This window comes from Prionailurus bengalensis, chromosome B1 (genome assembly GCF_016509475.1).
Source record: "Prionailurus bengalensis isolate Pbe53 chromosome B1, Fcat_Pben_1.1_paternal_pri, whole genome shotgun sequence".
NCBI lineage: Eukaryota > Metazoa > Chordata > Mammalia > Carnivora > Felidae > Prionailurus > Prionailurus bengalensis.
Genome location: NC_057344.1, coordinates 145,955,477 through 145,973,978, shown reverse-complemented (window position 1 = coordinate 145,973,978; position 18,502 = coordinate 145,955,477).

Sequence of the window (18,502 nt, the reverse complement as noted above, 5' to 3'; positions counted from 1 at the left end):
CCATAAGGGATTTCAGTATTTGGGCAACGTTATGTATCCATTCTTTCTGGATGTATTTCTTTCGTTTCTTCGTAAATTTCAAAACAAAGCGATAAACGCTCATGAAAGTAAAAATAAAGTGATCCAGAGACCTATGACGTAAAAGCCGTATTCTTTTCCTTCCTGCCTTCAATCACACACCTCAGAATTAACGACTCGTAACAATTTGGCGTGTTATCATTCCAGGTTAATTCCTATTCCTATTCAAACACAGATTCAGGGCTTTTGTTTCTGGTTTTAGTGTGTTTTCTTGATAGGGAACAAGCGAGAACATAAGATGTATGGTTTAAAACTTGCTCTTTCAATGAACAAAATGCATAGTGGGTGTCTTTTCAATTACTCATTCAGCTGGATCTAGCGTATTTTAACGCATGCTTAACGTTCCAAGAAAAAGCTTGGAAGTGGTGCTGTTTAGCTGGCTTCATTCCCCCCCGCCCGCCCATTACAAACATGCTGAAGGAGGCTGCTTGGTCAGGTGGAGGTGAATGGTTACGTTTGGCGTGATTCCTTGGGAGACAGATTGCGGGAGTTCAAATCCTGGCCTGCTACCTACCGTCAGTGTGACTTGAGGCAAGTTATTTATCCTCCACATTTCAGAATCTGCAAACTGAGGGTGATAATAGTAGCATCTCACGTTGTCAACAAGATTAAGTAACTTAAAACACATGCTTAAAACAATACCTGGCATAGCCCCCCCCCCCCAAAAAAAACTCAATAAATGTTAGCTTCTATTAGATGTATTTGTGCACGCTCGTGGTTAGCGTATCAGTTTTCTAGATAACCTAGGAGTGAGTCAAAATGCACACAATCAGGGGCGCCTGGGTGGCTCAGTTGGTTGAGCGTCCGACTTCAGCTTAGGTCACGATCTCTTGGTCCGTGAGTTCGAGCCCTGCGTCGGGCTCTGGGCTGATGGCTCAGAGCCTGGAGCCTGCTTCTGATTCTTTGTCTCCCTCTCTCTCTGCCCCTCCCCCGTTCATGCTCTGTCTCTTTCTGTCTCAAAAATAAATAAATGTTAAAAAAAAATTAAAAAAAAAATGCACACAATCAGCTTTGGAAAGTTTCTGACTGGTTCCAGGACTCCCCTACTGACGGGCATTCCTAGAGCCATACCTAAAGTGTTCACACTTTACATTTTGATAAATAATGTCAAATTGTTCCCAGCTGTCAAGGGTGTACCATCTTGAATTCCAATAACAATGTCAATTTGTGCCTTTTGTTAACGCCAGAGGTTATCAATCTTTTAAAATGCTACCAGTTTCTCATAACACATATCATGAGCTTTTTTTTTTTTTTTTTTTTAAATTTTTTTTTCAACGTTTATTTATCTTTGGGACAGAGAGAGACAGAGCATGAACGGGGGAGGGGCAGAGAGAGAGGGAGACACAGAATCGGAAACAGGCTCCAGGCTCTGAGCCATCAGCCCTGAGCCTGACGCGGGGCTCGAACTCACGGACCGCGAGATCGTGACCTGGCTGAAGTCAGACGCTTAACTGACTGCGCCACCCAGGCGCCCCTTTTTTTTTTTTTTTTTAATGTTTCTCTCTCTTTTTGAGAGACAGAGAGAGACAGAACATGAGCAGGGGAGGGGCAGAGAGAGAGGGAGACACAGAATCTGAAGCAGGCTCCAGGCTCTGAGCTGTCGGGACAGAACCCAACGCAGGACTCGAACTCAAGAGCCCTGAGATCATGACCTGAACCGAAGTTGGATGCTTAACCGACAGAGCCACCCAAGTGCCCCATATCATGAGTTTTGATTCAACCAAAACAGCAAGTTATTTAGGAACTATAGGTACTGAAAAGAATCATGAGGAAAGGGCCAGGGGAAATGGAGATAAGAATCCTTTATGCCCTTTTTATTGGGGACAGAGATCTTCCGTACTAGGAGGGCATTTGCTGCTACTGTACATTTAGCTTGTTTCCAGTTGATGTTTTTGGGTGAGACACCTTCTTTCATCCATTATTATCTACAGTCTACGTGCTTTGTCTGGAGGCAGAGACAGGTTACCAGTGGTTTGGGATGATTTTGCTAGGCAAACATTCTCCCAGGCGCTCTTCACTAAGGCAGTTTGGCCAGCCAGGTCATAACTGTCACTCATCATACCTCCCACATGTGTAACTTTTCACTTCTATTTTGTAACGTGATATTTGAAGTGTGTGGAAGAAGGAAAAATTGTATATCCCAGCATCCACTCCAGAACTATGTTCTGGACCTAAACTATAAACTGGACCTAAACATATAAACTATGTTCATGGACATAATCCCCCGAGGCAGTGCTGCATTCAAATGCTTTTGGAAGTCCAGGATCGCCCAAGAAAAGGAGGCCACGTTCTGCTGGGATCAAGGTATTATTGGAAAGGAAATGTTATCCTTTGCCAAACAATATAATCTCCTTTCTCATAGTAATGTGACAATCTCATTCTGAATAATAGAGCCTTAATTAACAAATCAGACATCACCAAACTGTGGTTCACAACAACATATCTAGAAATCAGCTCTTATGGCGGTCATACAATAGAAAGGGAGAAGGTGAAATCTTTGGACATCTGGCCAAATGAAGTGACGTGCTTTCTGGGATACATCACCATTTCACCTAATTACATATGCTGTTAGAGATTGGATTGGAGCTATCCAAGATGTGTATATATGCAAATAAGCCATAATCCCAGCTGTAATCCAAGCGTGTCCAACTGAAGTGGAGATCTTGTAATTATCCCAAATTAATGTAGACGATCTGCAGGATAGAGCAACAGACAAAAAATAAATATATGCTCTTTGTAGCTTAGATTATCTGTTAAATACCTGAAAAACTGGTTGGATAACAAATCTGCACTGGACATTTACACCAATAGTGTCTGTACAAGACTGGTGACATGAGAGCATATAATCACAATAACTCTCCATTTTATACCTTCCAGAACACCAAAGGAGGACATTTGTTCCTTTACTTTCCATATCTTCCCAGATTAATAGTTGGACTCAGTGTCTATTAAAAGTCATTGATTAGTTCCTAGGCATGCAAGGATTCTCTGTATTTTTTTTTTAATTTTTTTTCAACGTTTTTATTTATCTGTCTGAGAGAGACAGAGCATGAAGGGGGGAGGGGCAGAGAGAGAGGGAGACACAGAATCGGAAACAGGCTCCAGGCTCCGAGCCATCAGCCCAGAGCCTGACGCGGGGCTCGAACTCCCGGACCGCGAGATCGTGACCTGGCTGAAGTCGGACGCTTAACCGACTGCGCCACCCAGGCGCCCCCGTATTTTTTAACATGATTTGTTCCCCGGGAATTAAAAGTAAGAGAGAAGAGCAACTGCATCATGTAAAATTAAAGGAATATGTGGGCCACCTGGGTGGCTCAGTAGGTTAGGTGACCGACTCTTGATTTCAGCTCAGGTCATGATCTCACAGTTCATGAGATCGAGCCTGAATTGGGCTCCACACTGACAGTGTGGAGCCTTCTTGAGATTCTCTCTCTCTTTCTCTGTCCCTCCCCTGCACACACACTTGTCTGCACATGCTCTCTCTCTAAAAATAAATAAATCAACATTGAAAAAATTAAATTAAAGGCATGTTCTGTTATTGATTTGGAAAAATTATTTCCTTAGAGATGACAGAGAAGTATACTTATAGATATGATAGAAGGGTTCAAAGCCAGGTTTTGTGTAAAAACACAATTAGATTCCATGGGGCGCCTGGGTGGCTCAGTTGGTTGAGCGTCCGACTTCAGCCAGGTCACGATCTCGCGGTCCGGGAGTTCGAGCCCCGCGTCAGGCTCTGGGCTGATGGCTCAGAGCCTGGAGCCTGTTTCCGATTCTGTGTCTCCCTCTCTCTCTGCCTCTCCCCCGTTCATGCTCTGTCTCTCTCTGTCCCAAAGATAAATAAACGTTGAAAAAAAAATTAAAAAAAAAATTAAATAAATGTAAAAAAAAAATTAAAAAAAAAAACAACCCACAATTAGATTCCTATTTTTAGGGTAAGTTTAAGGAACTTTGTTCTACAGCGCAAAGCACCCAATTATCCCCTCCTTTCTTACCAGGCTGCATCTCTTTTTCATCCAAAGTCCCCTTTGAAGTCAACTGTGGCTCAGCACAAATAAAAGACAAAGTTTGGGGGATAAGAATCTAGCCTGAGAGGAATAGCAGACTCTGCCCCAGCCTCAGGTGTCAGGCAACCAGAAAAAGCTAAAGATCTACCAAAACCCGACAACAAAAATGCAGGGAATGCCTGAAAAGCAACAGAAGCTGAACAGAGATTTTCTCAATGGCATAAGGCGTCTGAACATTGATAAACGCATCTCGCTGCTATTTAAAAATGTTATCTTTCTCTGGACTCACCAAGCATTTAGAGAATGGAGCCTAGATTCCTTTCTAGCTTGTATGTGCAAGAGTCTAAGTCAGCACCGACGAGGGAAGCTTGTCTTTTCCCCAAGCACGTGGAAAGCTCCATTCTCTTGTATGTGGAATTTCATAGGCGTATGAACTCTCTGACTCTCTAAAAAGCAACTGCGAGACATATTCAAATGAATCCAGCTAATTTCTTTATCTTGCAAGGGTATCAGAAAAGCAAATCAAAACAGAACAGCTCGGGTCTCCACCCATACCTGCTTGCAATTATAACCTGTTGTACCAGGGCAGTCCTCTGCTTATGTGTAACTATATTTCACGTGTGGACACCGAGCTTCTAACCCACGGAGAAGTGAGGCTTGGAAAACACAAATGCATTCACAGATTTAATTTCAGGAAAGATTTAATGATCTCCCAGGGGTTTCAAGTGTAATCCTGAATTCTGGGGACGGGAAACTGCACGAGAGACTCTTGTTATAGAAGGTCTGCCAGAAAAAAGAGAGATTCGAATACTTACAATTCAGTGGAGGTTGTAGTAGGAAGAAGGGCTAGTTAACTAACACCAATGATCATGAGCTGTGGATTTAAAAATAGCAACTAGCATCCATTGGAAAAATGTTTGGCCTTCCTTTTATAAAGACAGAGCCCCCGGTTTTCATGGCTTTTGAATAGCCTTAAATGCTCCCTGTATTTATGCAAGCTGTTTAACTTTTGGTCGATATGTTTACCTACTTGCAAATCAAATAGTTTTCATAACAAACTCTGTCAGAGATGCACGCTATTTTAAGATTTAAGGACATAGGGTTGAAACATAGGATTCTCAGTGAAAGCTTCGGTGCAGCCTGCAGTCAGGATGTTGTGCTCAACTAGGTTTACCATTTGAGTGGCATCAGCCACAAATACTGGAAACAGAAAGGTAAATTCCAGTGAAGGTCCCAGAGAACACTGCTCTACTCCTATGACAGAATTAGTTGTGGGCCCTTCTTTTCTCTTAGAAGCTTGCTTTCCATTTAAGCCCCCAAGAAATCCAATAGTTGGATCTCCTTGCTGCTCCAGGCCTGTGGCTCTCCAACGGCAGTGTGCCGGAAGCATGGCAAACAATTGTGGTAATATGTCACTGGAGTTGTCAGTGCTTGCTAACCTGGAAAAATGTCAAAGCACATGTACATCACTCTTTGTACCTTCAGAAACAAAGAGATAACACATGAGATCAAGAAGCTTGTAGTGTTTCCACTTGAAGCAATAGACATACCTTATATAAAAAATCTTTATTTTGGTGGGGCCTGGGTGGCTCAGTCGGTCAAGCTTTCGACGACAGCTCACTTTAGGATCTCATGGTTTGTGGGTTCGAGTCCTGTGTCAGGCTCTGTGCTGACAGCTCAGAGCCTGGAGTCTGCTTCAGATTCTGTATCTTCCTTTCTCTCTGCCCCTTCCCCGGCCCTTGCTCTTTCTCGCTCTCTCTCTCAAAAATAAATAAATATTAAAAATTTTTTTAAATTTTATTTTTGATACTAAAACCGCAATATTATATTCTTGAATTTGTCTCACTTTGTCTCTGCATTTCAGGCTCTTTTTTAATGGAAAACATCATATGACACCCACAGTTCGGCCAACACTCATTGAGGACCTACTATGTGCCAGGGATGTCTCAGAGATAGGTGCTATCCATAATTAACTGAAAAAGGTCTTAAGTGGTTTGAGACTAAGAAGGACTGTCGTCTAGTGTAGAATCAGTAGTTTGGGGCTTGGGAGGGAGTAATGCCAGTGTATTAGTTGAGATTATTCTTTGGTTTGAGGGAGGGGTTTTCGTTTGTTTGTTTTTGTTTTTGTTTTTACATTCTTGTCATGGTGTAATTGGCAAAGTTGAGACAAGTTTCCTACCTTTGAGCGGTTTATAGTCTAGCTGTCTAAAAATGTGTTTGGGCCCTTATACCTTTGTACATTTATTTATTCATCCACAAATGATTTCATGTTTATTTATTATGAAATAAATGAAATATAACATATTAACAGAGTAGGGAGGAGAATTTTTTTAGTGAAAAAAAAATAGAAGACACACTGTTTTCCCAGGAAAAATACATAATCTAGTGGAACATCAACTCGATCATATACACATGAAACGAGCGGAGGTTGGTGTTTTGTTCTTCAATAGTAGTATTATCTTTCCCATAAGAGCTTCTGCAATGTTCACACTCCTCGTGTAGGACAGAAATATCAGGTGTCACTTATATCACTTATCATCATAAAGATAAGGGTCCGCAGGTGTGCTGACAACTTGTGTGTCTTGTCATCCGTATTCTCTGAAACGACTTACCGGTCATCTTTATTCTTCTTTTCCTTTGTGCTTTCTGAACACATTGTTCTTCAGCTGCTTTCCTTGGTCTTTACATTTCTCGCTAATATAAACAAAAAACATTCATGGTGGGGGCGCCTGGGTGGTTCAGTCGGTTAAGCATCCGACTTCGGCTCAGGTCACGATCTCATGGTTCGTGGGTTCGAGCCCCATGTCGGGCTCTGGGCTGACAGCTCAGAGCCTGGAGCCTGCTTCTGATTCTGTGTCTCCCTTTCCCTCTGCCCCTCCCCCACTCATGCTCTGTCTCTCTTTCTCTCTCAAAAATAAACATTAAAAAAATAAAACAAAAAACAAAAAACATTCATTGCTAATGTGCATGTTGATAAATGCCATCTACGTGCCTAAACCACCAAAGAATTATGTGACGAGGACCCAAATCCAGCTTGTGTTCATTGTTACATGTGCAACCAGGTTTCTCTATAGTTTATTTTTATTGTGTTACATTAAGTCCACTTTTTAAACTGTTTTCCTTGGCCTTCTTGACAAAGAACGGAAAAAAGCTAAGCCACGAAATGAAAACTTTTCTGAACCTCAGGCTAACCTTGTCCCCAGCCCTCTGCAAATATCATTAACTAAATTCTGCTCTTAATGTCTAATTGCTAGATCCCTCAGTTTATACACACTTTAAGGATCTTGAGTACATAATGCTTTTTAAATAGATATCCATGGGAAGGAAAGTCTGTAAATGCCATTCTCAACTGACATGTGTGCCTTTTATTGAATATTAAAGTTCTACTGACCACATAGATAGTACACACTCCACTTGCCCCATTTGTCAATCTGTATTTGTATTAACTAAGTCACCGTAATGCATTTTATTTGATTCCTGAAATAACCAAGCATTTGCATCTGATTTGTTTCCTCTCCAAAATTAGATACACGATTTTTTTTGTGTGGAAAGAAACACAGTGTTAAAAATCGTAGCTTAGTGGGATATCTGGGTGGCTCACTCAGTTGAGTATTTCACTTCAGCTCAGGTTATGATCTCCTGGTTCGTGAGTTTGAGCCTCACATCAGGCTCACTGCTGTCAGTCTGTCAGTGCAGAACCCGCTTCGGATCCTCTGTCCCCCTCTCTCTGCCCCTCCCTCACCTGTGCTTTCTCAAGAATAAATAAATATTAAAAAATAATCTTGGCTTCGATAGCAGGAGTGCATAGTGGAGATTCTTGGAGAACTAGATATGACTGAGTGACTTATAGGAATTGAAGGATAAGCAAATATCCCATCTCTTGGAAATGCGTATTTCTGAGAATGGACTTTAAGGTTGCATCTGAAGATACGCATCATCGGCATAGATGTGCGTGAATGTAGTTACTGTTCCTGCAAGTTCATTTGGGTTACAGCTATGTCCATGAAACTGAAATTGAACAAGGATTTTTTTTTTTATTCGAGAGAGAGAGAGAGAGAGAGAGAGACAGAGAGACAGAATGTGAGCAGGGAGGGGCAGAGGGAGAGGGAGACACGGAATCCGAAGCAGGCTCCAGGTTCTGAGCTGTCCTCACAGAGCCCGATGCAGGGCTTGAACCCACGAACTGTGAGATCATGACCTGAGCTGAAGCCGGACGCTTTACCGACTGAGCCACCCAGGCACCCCAGAACAAGGATTTTCTTAAAACAAGTCTCTGTAGCCAGGAAAGATTGGATTGGGGAGTCTTCATCTTCTTTTTTTTTTTTTCTGGATCCTAATGGAGCTTCTATGTTTTATCTTGCTCTTTGGCTATCTTCCAAGTAAGCATGTTCATTGCTGTTCTTTCTTTCCTAGATTTAGTTTGGAGTCACACTTGGCATCTGACAGTCATGAATTTACCTTTGACCCGCTCAACGTATGAAGCCGTATCCATCTATCCATCTACTTATTCGGTCGGTCAATCATTTAGTCATTATTTGTCCATTCATTCCACAAACATTGATTGAGGGAGTTGTGTCTCCCAACATTGAACTAAATGCTGAGCTTATAAAGATAAATAAGTTGTCAGAGATATGACCTTGGGATTTTTGTTTTGTTTTGTTTTTTTCCTTCAAATATTTTAGTATTTTAGAGGGATTATTTAATCCTACTATTTAACATTGTATGCTTCATTTAGCTATATAATTCCAAACATTATACTTCATATTGACTTGTTTTGGGGGCCTCCTTAATTAAAATTTGAACCTAAAAGATATTCAGTGTCTCCACAAGATACGTTGATAGTGGCTGCCTAAGAATTACTCGCTTTGAATATATATCATCTCATCCAATTCTCACAACACTCAAATGAGGTAGATATCATTATTACCCTTATTTATTAACTCTATTATTTCTATTTTATAGATGAGAAGCAGAAATTCAGGGAGGTTAATAAATCTGCTAAGATCACATGGCTAATACCTGTCTGAATTTGACCTCAATTCTAGTCGTCAGGCTCTAAAACCATCTCCTGAACTAAATCACTGGGTTCCAGAGTGAGTTCATTAGTTGAGTAATGAACTCAATATATTGAGTAAATTTATCAAAAGGTTACTTATTAATTTTAACCAGCAGCTACCAGGCATTTTAATGGAACTGGTGCAAGGAACGTATAGGCTACATCCTAAATGCTGCCCATTTGTTCTCTCCCCCAAATGCCATACCAAAAAATCTCTGTCATCTGGAAGACAAGTGAATTCTCATTTCGGTTTGCTAGATAGAATCATGTGAGGAGGGAGAAAGCCTTGCCGAAGGAGAAAATAAAAACAATTCTTTCTTTGGAAAACAATTATTATGGCTAATTCATGCATAGGTGTGTTCATTTAAATATTGTATAAAACAATGTTCACTGTAGAACCATGATGAAAGCTTAGATGCTATAGCTGAAAACTCTTGGTTTCATCACTTATTAGCCATGTAAATTTAAACTAAAAGTTGTCTATCCCCTTTAAGCTAATACCCTTATTTTATCAATGTAATGGGACATAATAAATAGTTACTTTATGGTTTTTGAGAAAGTTAAATGAAATTATATGTGTAAAACTCCCAGAACAGAGCTTAGCAGAGAGTAAATATTCAACAATGTGGCTTTTATTGCTATTTTTGTGATAAATGTTTTTGAGCACGGGTCTGCACTTCATTTCTTGTTCCCCTGGAAAGGGTAGTCATGCAAAACCAGATCCTATGGGAGAGAGTCCCAGCTATCTTGAGCTTCATCTTCTCCCTGCCTTAGTCACACTGGCCTTCTCCAACTGTGTTTTGTCCAACGCCACTAAGCGATTAACTCAATTCTGACACTATCTACCTGGAGATAGCATCAGATTCCGCGGGTTAAGTCCCTGTCCTGTAAGACTGATCCCCGCTGCCCATCCCCCCCCTCACCACTTCAGATGACAGTTACAAGTTCAGATTGTCACCTATGCTTCTGACCAACCAGCCACAGAAGGGAGGTTCCCGCAAGCCCCTCCTTGGATTCAATTGATTTGTTAGACCAGCTCACAGAACTCAGAGAAACCTTTGTCTTCTACATAACAGGTTTAGTCCAAAAGGATATAACTCGGGAACAGACCGATGGAAAAGACGGATAAGTCAAGGCAAGTGGGAAGGATCGAGGAGCTTCCAGATTTTCTGGGCCCACAACTGTCCCACGTGTTCGCCATCCCAGAAGCTCCCTTAACCCTCTGGGTTTTTATGGACGCTTCGTTACATAAACACGGTTGATTAAATATCACTGGCCATTGATTATAGAATTCGGTCTCTAGCCACTCTCCTCGGACCACAGGGAGATGACGTCATAACCTTCTAATCCCCTGGCAGCCTGCTGCCATCCTTAGGTACTTTCCAAAAGTCATCTCATTAACATAAACCTAGGTGTGGTTGACAGGGGCTTGCTATGAATATCAAAAGACACCTTTATGGCTATTAGCTCTTAGGAAATTCCAAGGGTTTTAGGAGTTCTGAGCCAGAAACAGAGACATGGATCTTATATATATATTGCTTAGTCTAAATCACAGTATCACAGCTTCTTATAATTCTTCAGAGGGTCTCTCCATCCTTAGCCAAGTCTCATTGGCCTACCTTCCTCTATCCTTCATCTCTTGTCTAGATCCCTCTCATTCTTCAATCCTCAGTTTAAATGTCACTTCCTCAGAGAAATCTTCCTTGCCCATGAGCCCCCAGGCTCTATCAGGTATCCTTGTAACTTTCCCTCAATGCTTTCTATTATTTTTTCCAAATATGTAATTAAGTATGTATTAGTTTAACATCTGTCACTCTAGCTACACTATATGGTCCATGAAGACAGGAACAGTGCTCTCATGGTTAACTTTATGTGTCAACCTGTCTAGCCATCGAATGCCCAGGTTAAACATTATTTCTCTGCCTGTGAGTGTTTCCAGATGAGATGAGCATTCGAGTCAGTGGACTTGGTAAAGCAGACCGCCTTCCCCTGTGCGGGTGGCCCTCATCCAATCTATTGAGGGCCTGGATAGGACAAAATGGTGGATGAAGGAGGAGTTTGCCCCTTTTTCCTGCCTCACTGTTTGAGCTGAAACATCTCATCTCATCTTCTGCCCTCAGACTGGAATTTATACCTGGGGTTCCCCTACTTCTCAAGCCTTTGGACTTGGACTGAATTACACCTCTGGCTCTCCCGGGTCTCCAGCTTGCAGACAACAGATCTTAGGATGTCTCAGCCTCCATAATGCATGAGCCGATTCCTCAAAATAAGTCTCCTTTTATCTAATAGGTAAAAATTCACTTACATGTTAATGAATATATTACAATGTATGTATATATTTATTATATGAAATTTCTTTCTTTCTTTATTATATCTGAGATTACATATTCTGTTTCCCTGGAGAACCCTGACTAATATAAATGAACATAACAGGCATTCAATATATACTTTTTAATTTTTGTTGAGTAGAATGAGTGAGTGACACATGGGGTATTTTGAAACCATTTAGATAAAGCATGTCTCTATATCTCTCAGGATATAACCTTTATTTGGTTCCAACTTTTTATTTGGTTCCAACTTTAGATCTCTTAGCTTTTGTTTCGTTATCCTACCTCTTCCCAGAACCACAAAACCCACCACAAATCTGTTTTCCATTAATCACTCATAATTTAACAAGTGAAAACGTGTTTTAAGTACGTTATGTTAGAAAAATAAAGTGTTTCAAGGCAATGGGGAGCATCTTCATTGTTGTGCTTAAGATTGTCTCAGCCAGCCTCAAAATGCCTTAACATTCCAGAGAGAACCCTATGACCAAGCTCACTCAGACATCAAAACTCAACAATAATCCCCATGCATCCCACAAATCTCATTCTTCTGTTCTTTTGGGTCAAGAACAATTGAATACAATCAGAAAACAGTTAAAACCAATGCAAACAAGAATTATACAATGCTAGATTTTTCCTTGAAAAAAATCTCTCTGAGTTGGGTTTGAAAATAGGACAGACAGGCCATTTTGCTGTAAGTTATGGTTACCACTGCCAAGTGGCATTTATTTATTAAAAAATAAATGTAAGGACAGCGAGAGGATCCTGTTTCAGCTATTTTCAAACGTTTTAACCCAATGATTAACTACAAATTGGAAAACTAAGGGAGAACAGTAGAATCTGGTAATTGCATAAGAATCTGTTCTTACATAGTTTTATGATTTCCAGGCAATCCTGAGTACCTCCCACCTCTGTAACCCTATCTCTGAAAGCCAAACTTTTCTTACGATATGCTATAATCTGTCTTTAAAAATACCTCTATGTTGGGGCGCCTGGGTGGTGCAGTCGGTTAAGCGTCCGACTTCAGCCAGGTCACGATCTCGCGGTCCGGGAGTTCGAGCCCCGCGTCGGGCTCTGGGCTGATGGCTCAGAGCCTGGAGCCTGTTTCCGATTCTGTGTCTCCCTCTCTCTCTGCCCCTCCCCCGTTCATGCTGTGTCTCTCTCTGTCCCAAAAATAAATAAGCGTTGAAAAAAAAATACCTCTATGTTAATACTCTTATTGACAAAACTCAAAAACTGTCTTAGATGCATAACATGTTAACCATACTTTATCATGAAGACCTCCCTAAAATCCCTTTGACTCAAGAAAGTACACCAGCTTAAAATAAAGGTGTTTTCCCCCGAGATTTGAGTTTTTTGACATATGCGGTTGGACACTCATCAGGCATCCTCCCACTAAATAGGGGGAAAAAGGCTAAACCCATTTTTATTTGACTCCATTATAAATAAAATATTTATTATCTGCTTAAGGTTTGTTTTACCCTGTTCCATTTTGTAAAATGTAGGACGAGGTGTAATGGCATCCCAGTCTTCCGTGCCCTACAGCTGGGTCTGGGAAAGCATGAGATCACAGTCCTGGCTGCACGCGAGGTCTGCAGAGTGAGGACCGGGGTGAGAGAGGGATTGCAGCTGTGACATGAGGCAAACAGGATACACAACGTTGGGAAATAGGAGAGAGACAGACACACAGAGATAGAGAGATAGAGAGAGATTGAGAAAGAGGACTGGGTCCGTTTAAGAATACCTGGGTTGAAGCCCCTGGTAGGTAGGGGACCAGAAAAGTATGGAGTCAACTGGGACAACTTCTTTCTCTTGCCTGAAACGTTGCTTTCTCCTCGCTCATGCTTTTTTCTCCTCCTTCTCCTAAATAGAGATGCTCTAATTGTATTTTCCTTCTTTCTTTCCTTCCCTTTTTCAGACCACCCGCTTCAGCAAGCCTGTCTAGTCCCATCGTGTCAAGGACCCCATCCATGGGGATAGTGACCTGATCTCTACGTCCAGCATAGATCTCACTCCTTGGAGAGATAGCCTTGCATTTTCTGACTCCTCCACATGGATCTCACCAGTCCTTCCAAGTCAGTGTGTCCAAAACTATCTTGAGGTATTTTGCACAATCTACTTTGCATTATTTCTATATATATGCAGATGTCTTCTCTTCCCTAGAACTATGAGCTCCCTGTAAGATCTGAAGCACATTCAGTGGTGGGTTCCCTTCAGCACCATGCTCAATGCTCTGCATTTTGATGACCAATGAATTACTACAAGTTCAACGTGCCCTAAAAGATATGTCAAAGGGTAGAAATTGAGAGTTAACTTCACATGGAAGTGTTTGCCATAGGAATTAGGACTTAAGAGACCCCTTTACAAAAAAAAACTATTTACTAAATTCTACTATTAATAATAATAGCCAGTGTTTATTTTGCTAGTTTCTTCATACAACAATATCCCTGCACGGCTAATATAATTGTCTTCATTTTATACATGGAAAAACTGTGGTTCAGAGATGCCAGATAGCTTGCCACAATGACTGAGTTGCAGACAGTTATTTTGCACACACGCTGACTGTCAGAAAGCTCTTAACATTTCCATCACCCTAGGACGTATACTCGGCCGTTCTCACCAAGTTTAAGTTCTGAGAGAATATAGTTCAATTAAAGTTGAATCATCGTTATGTTCCCAGGGATGAATACCCATGTTCTTCTTCAGCATACAGTTAACTAAACCATTGCATATTCTGTTCTCTGAGTTTATCATTTCTGTACCTGTAAGTGGTCATGTCTCATATAACTCAAATGGTACGTTGTGATATTTCCTCCAAATTAGCAATTGATGGCATCATAAAAGGCAATCGGAAAATTTCTGCGGGATTTTCCTTTGCAGCGTGACTCTTACACCCACATAAAGAGCTTTCAGTTGATGACCCACAAAATCCACATGAAGTGTTTGTGGATTGTTCATCATTTGTGGTTTAGAGGAAATACAGCATGCAACATCCCATGTGTGTGTTTAGGCAAGCCAACGCATTAGACTCTTTCCAGCTACACTGTTTACCGGGCCTTCATGAGAAGCTGACTGAAATTAATTGGGAAGTCATAACTGTTGATAAACACTTCATGAGGAGGGAACAAACATGAAATTGGGTGATTTCAGGAGAATAATCATTGATCTCTTTGAGGCAAGCTTTTAGAGTAGGGCTGTCTAGTCAACACACGAGAGCTACATATGGAATTTTAAATATGCTAGTAGCCACACACTATAACAGGTGAAAAGAAACAGGTGAAATTACTTTGAATAATGAAATCTATTTAACTCAATATATCTAAATTACCATCTAACATGTAATCAGTATATAAATTATTAATGAGGTATTATACAATCTTTTTTTCACACTGGATCTTTGAAATCTGGTGGGTATTTCATTCTTAATGGACATGTCAGTTTGATTAGCCACATTCCAAATGTTTCACAGTGACGTGTGGCTAGTGCCTGATTCCAAAACTGCTGGACAGCAAAATAGATAGACTGGATTCTGCTCTTGGTTCACTTCCAGAAGAATGTTTACCTTCAGTCAGTGGACTTTGGTCCAACCATTCTCTTCTTTAGCTTTGGGGTCTCTGTGGGATTGCACCAGATTGCAGAAGTCACATAATCAGTAGCTTCCTTCAGAGGCCAAGTAGCATGAAAATTTGCTCCAGCTGGTGATCCATCTTGGGCCCGGTCTCACGTTTTTATTCAAGTAATACATGTTATGATATCCTTTCTGACAGTAGTTTTTTAAATGCTAGAAGAACTGAGAAATTTCTGTGGGATTTTCTTTTGTCAGTTGTTCTGACCAGACCAAAACCTTGCCCCAGCATTACCTGAAGATTATGATTGGTCAAAACTTGACGAAGGCATCATCGCATTCAAAGAAAGTGAATAATTTTCTTGCAGCAAAATGGGTTGTGGGTTTGAGCCTATGCATCACCCATAAATCTAATATGTTTTTTGCATGCAAAGGAGTGACTAATTACCACCCTCCATGTAATAATTGCACACCCTAAAAGCATTATTAGCTTGCATTATGTGTTTTACACCAACATAACCATTGATTTAAAACGCCAAGGGTCTCAATTGTTCAAAGACCTTACATGAATCCTATTTTCTCTTCTAGGAAAAAGTAGAGAGACTATTTCTCCTGTAATTATGCCAAAACAGTAGAAAGGCACAAAGAAGAAATGACCCCTCATTAGTCTGCATCTGGTGAATGAAAGAATATCAAGGCATGTGCACTACGTGGACAGGCAGACAGGCTGTCCCACCCAAACCAGTCTTAAAGGACTGTCTGCACCAAAGACTTCCTTGGGCTAAAGAAGAAGGGCCTCACACAGCTACAGAGGACTCAGATGCAAAGCACACATGCTGGCTAGAGATGCCAGGGCCAGTGGCGAATTAAGAGGCCCATTTATCTTCCAATGGAATGGGTAAAAAATGGCAAGAAATTTAAAAAGAAATTTAAAACTTTCTCCTCCAGGGGCGTCTGGGTGGCTCAGTTGGTTAAGTGGCTGGCTTTTGATTTCACATCAGGTCGTGATCTCATGGTTTGTGAGGTTGGTTTTTTTTTTTTAAGATTTAAAAAAAAAATGTTTATTTGTTTTTGAAAGAGAGAGAGAGAGGGAGTGCAAGCAGGAGAGGGGCAGAGAGGGTGCGGGAGGACAAGAATCTGAAGCAGGCTCCAGGCTCAGAGCTGTCAGCACAGCCCCACGTGGGGCTTGAACCCATGAACCATGAGAATGTGACCTGAGCCGAAGACAGCCGCTCAACTGACTGAGCCACTCAGGGGCCCCTCATGGTTTGTGAGTTTGAGCCCCAAGTCAGGCTCCACGCTGATAGCGTGGAGCCTGCTTGGGATCCTCTCTCTCCCTCTGTCTCTACCCTTCCTGTGCATATGCTCTCTCTCTCTCTCTCAAAATAAATAAGTTAACTTAAAAAAGAATCTCCTCCATATGAGGTATTTACTGCTGGTCCATTTCAAAGCCTGGAAATGTTCTAAACCATAGTCAGCTGACCCTCAGGCTTTCTCCTCTTTCTTTCCAACCCTGTCGTCTCTCGTCTCTCTTGCATTCCACTCTTTATATCTGCCCCCCCAGCCCCACCGACTGTTTTGTGAGAACACATGAAGCATATTCTCATCCTCTCTTTTCCCACCTCCCCTCCTTATCGTTATTCTTAATAGCCCAGATGTCTGTTGAAATCCCAGTACTAGGCACTATGCATGCAGCATCTTATTTAAACCAGATGACATTTAGTGGTGAACATTTATTTATAGCTCCAGCTGAGGGATGAGGGAATGAAGTCTCTGAGACACAACCTATGCAAAGTCCCAGAGCTTAGGAAGTGGCAGGTTTGGGATTTAAACCGAGTGTTGTTTGACTCCTAAGCCTATATTGGTAACTGCGGCATTGCATCACCCGTACCCTCTCCCTCCATTCAATCAGTGCTTATTAAATACATGAATGCACAGCATAAGTAAATAAGTACACTTACAAAGATAGTAAAACCTTGGATGGCAACTAACTTGTTCTGCGCGTGTTCCTCAAGATGCGCAAACGTTCCTAATAAATTTTAACGCGTTAAACGAGCAATGCCTTGCAATACACGTAGTATGTGATGCCAAGGGTCACGTGAGCACAACCGAGTGGATGGTTCTTGAAATTTGCTTTGATATACGAGTGCTTTGGATTACAAGCATGTATCCAGAATGAATTATGCTCGCAAACCAAAGTCTTACTGTACATGTATCTATTTTCAGATTTGTTCAACTTGTCTCCTCGGTGCCTCTTTGGGACAGCACAGACAGTATGGGGACCAGCAGGGATCTCAGCCCCAGCCCCAAGAGATGTGTCAGATGGTGAGGAGCACAAACTTTTAGTGTATTCAGCTCATCCGGACCTTGGGGACTGACTCGTGAGGAGGCAGCGATACCCTCTAATCAGATGAGGACTGTCAGAACCCAGATGACCCAGCCTTTGTCCGATCCTTCAGCTAGAGGTCCTTGAGCTGTCAATGTCATAAGTAGGAATAAACAATGACTGCAGAAAGTTGCCACTAAATAATTTTCAATAGCCTAATGCTATTATGCTAGTTTAGCAACTGCTCCAAAAGATAGTGACTTAGCCTGGCGGCCACCATTCCCACCTCTTCCACTTCTGCTCTTCAGCCGCTCCCCTTGTGGGTCTGGCCTCTGCACTTACTCTCATTCTGGACCTCCACTGGTAGCTCTGCCCAGGCGGAGCCCTCTATCTATCTGTCCCTGCCAGTGTGACTCAAGTTATCCCACTGCTTCTCATCACGCAGCCTTATCACTGTGTACCCTTGAATGTCCTGAGCTATGCCTCTGCTCACTTTCACTTCTTGTCCACACCATTTTACATCCCATGGGTGGTCCTTATCAGTGGCTGGCGTGACACTTTGGAGAAGGTGTGAGAGAATTCACTGCAATGCATCAAGGCCTTCGAAGGTGAGAAGGAAGACTCCTGTAGGGATGCTCACGGAGGTCCTTCTCTCCCTGCCAATTCTGGAAGAATAGCTCTCTTTACGTTCATCATTTCATGCACAAGGGTACCTACAATGAACCATGGGAAATGATGCATTTACTTTTTTTCCTGCAGGCACTTCTACTTATCTAGTCCCACTTTATGTTATGCGTGGAATTCTGCTACATGTACTGATAAAACCAAGCGTCCTGTGTTTCCTTAGAAATGCTGTGCTGTTGTAGCTCCATGCACCTATGCATGCCGTTTCCTATTCCTGAAGTGCTACCCTTCCTCTAATTTTATTTGATTAATTCACTTTCATGCCTCAAGACTGATCTCATCTCCCTTCTCTACCAGGTAGCTTTCCCTGGGCTAAGTGACCCTGCTAAGTTAACCAATACATATTTCTGTAAGTGTAGGTGCCAATTAACTTGAAATTATCTCTGTGTGCACCTATGTTTGTCTTTGGATTGTAAGCTTCTGGATGGCATAGGAGATGTCTTGATTTATTTTTGTACTATCAGA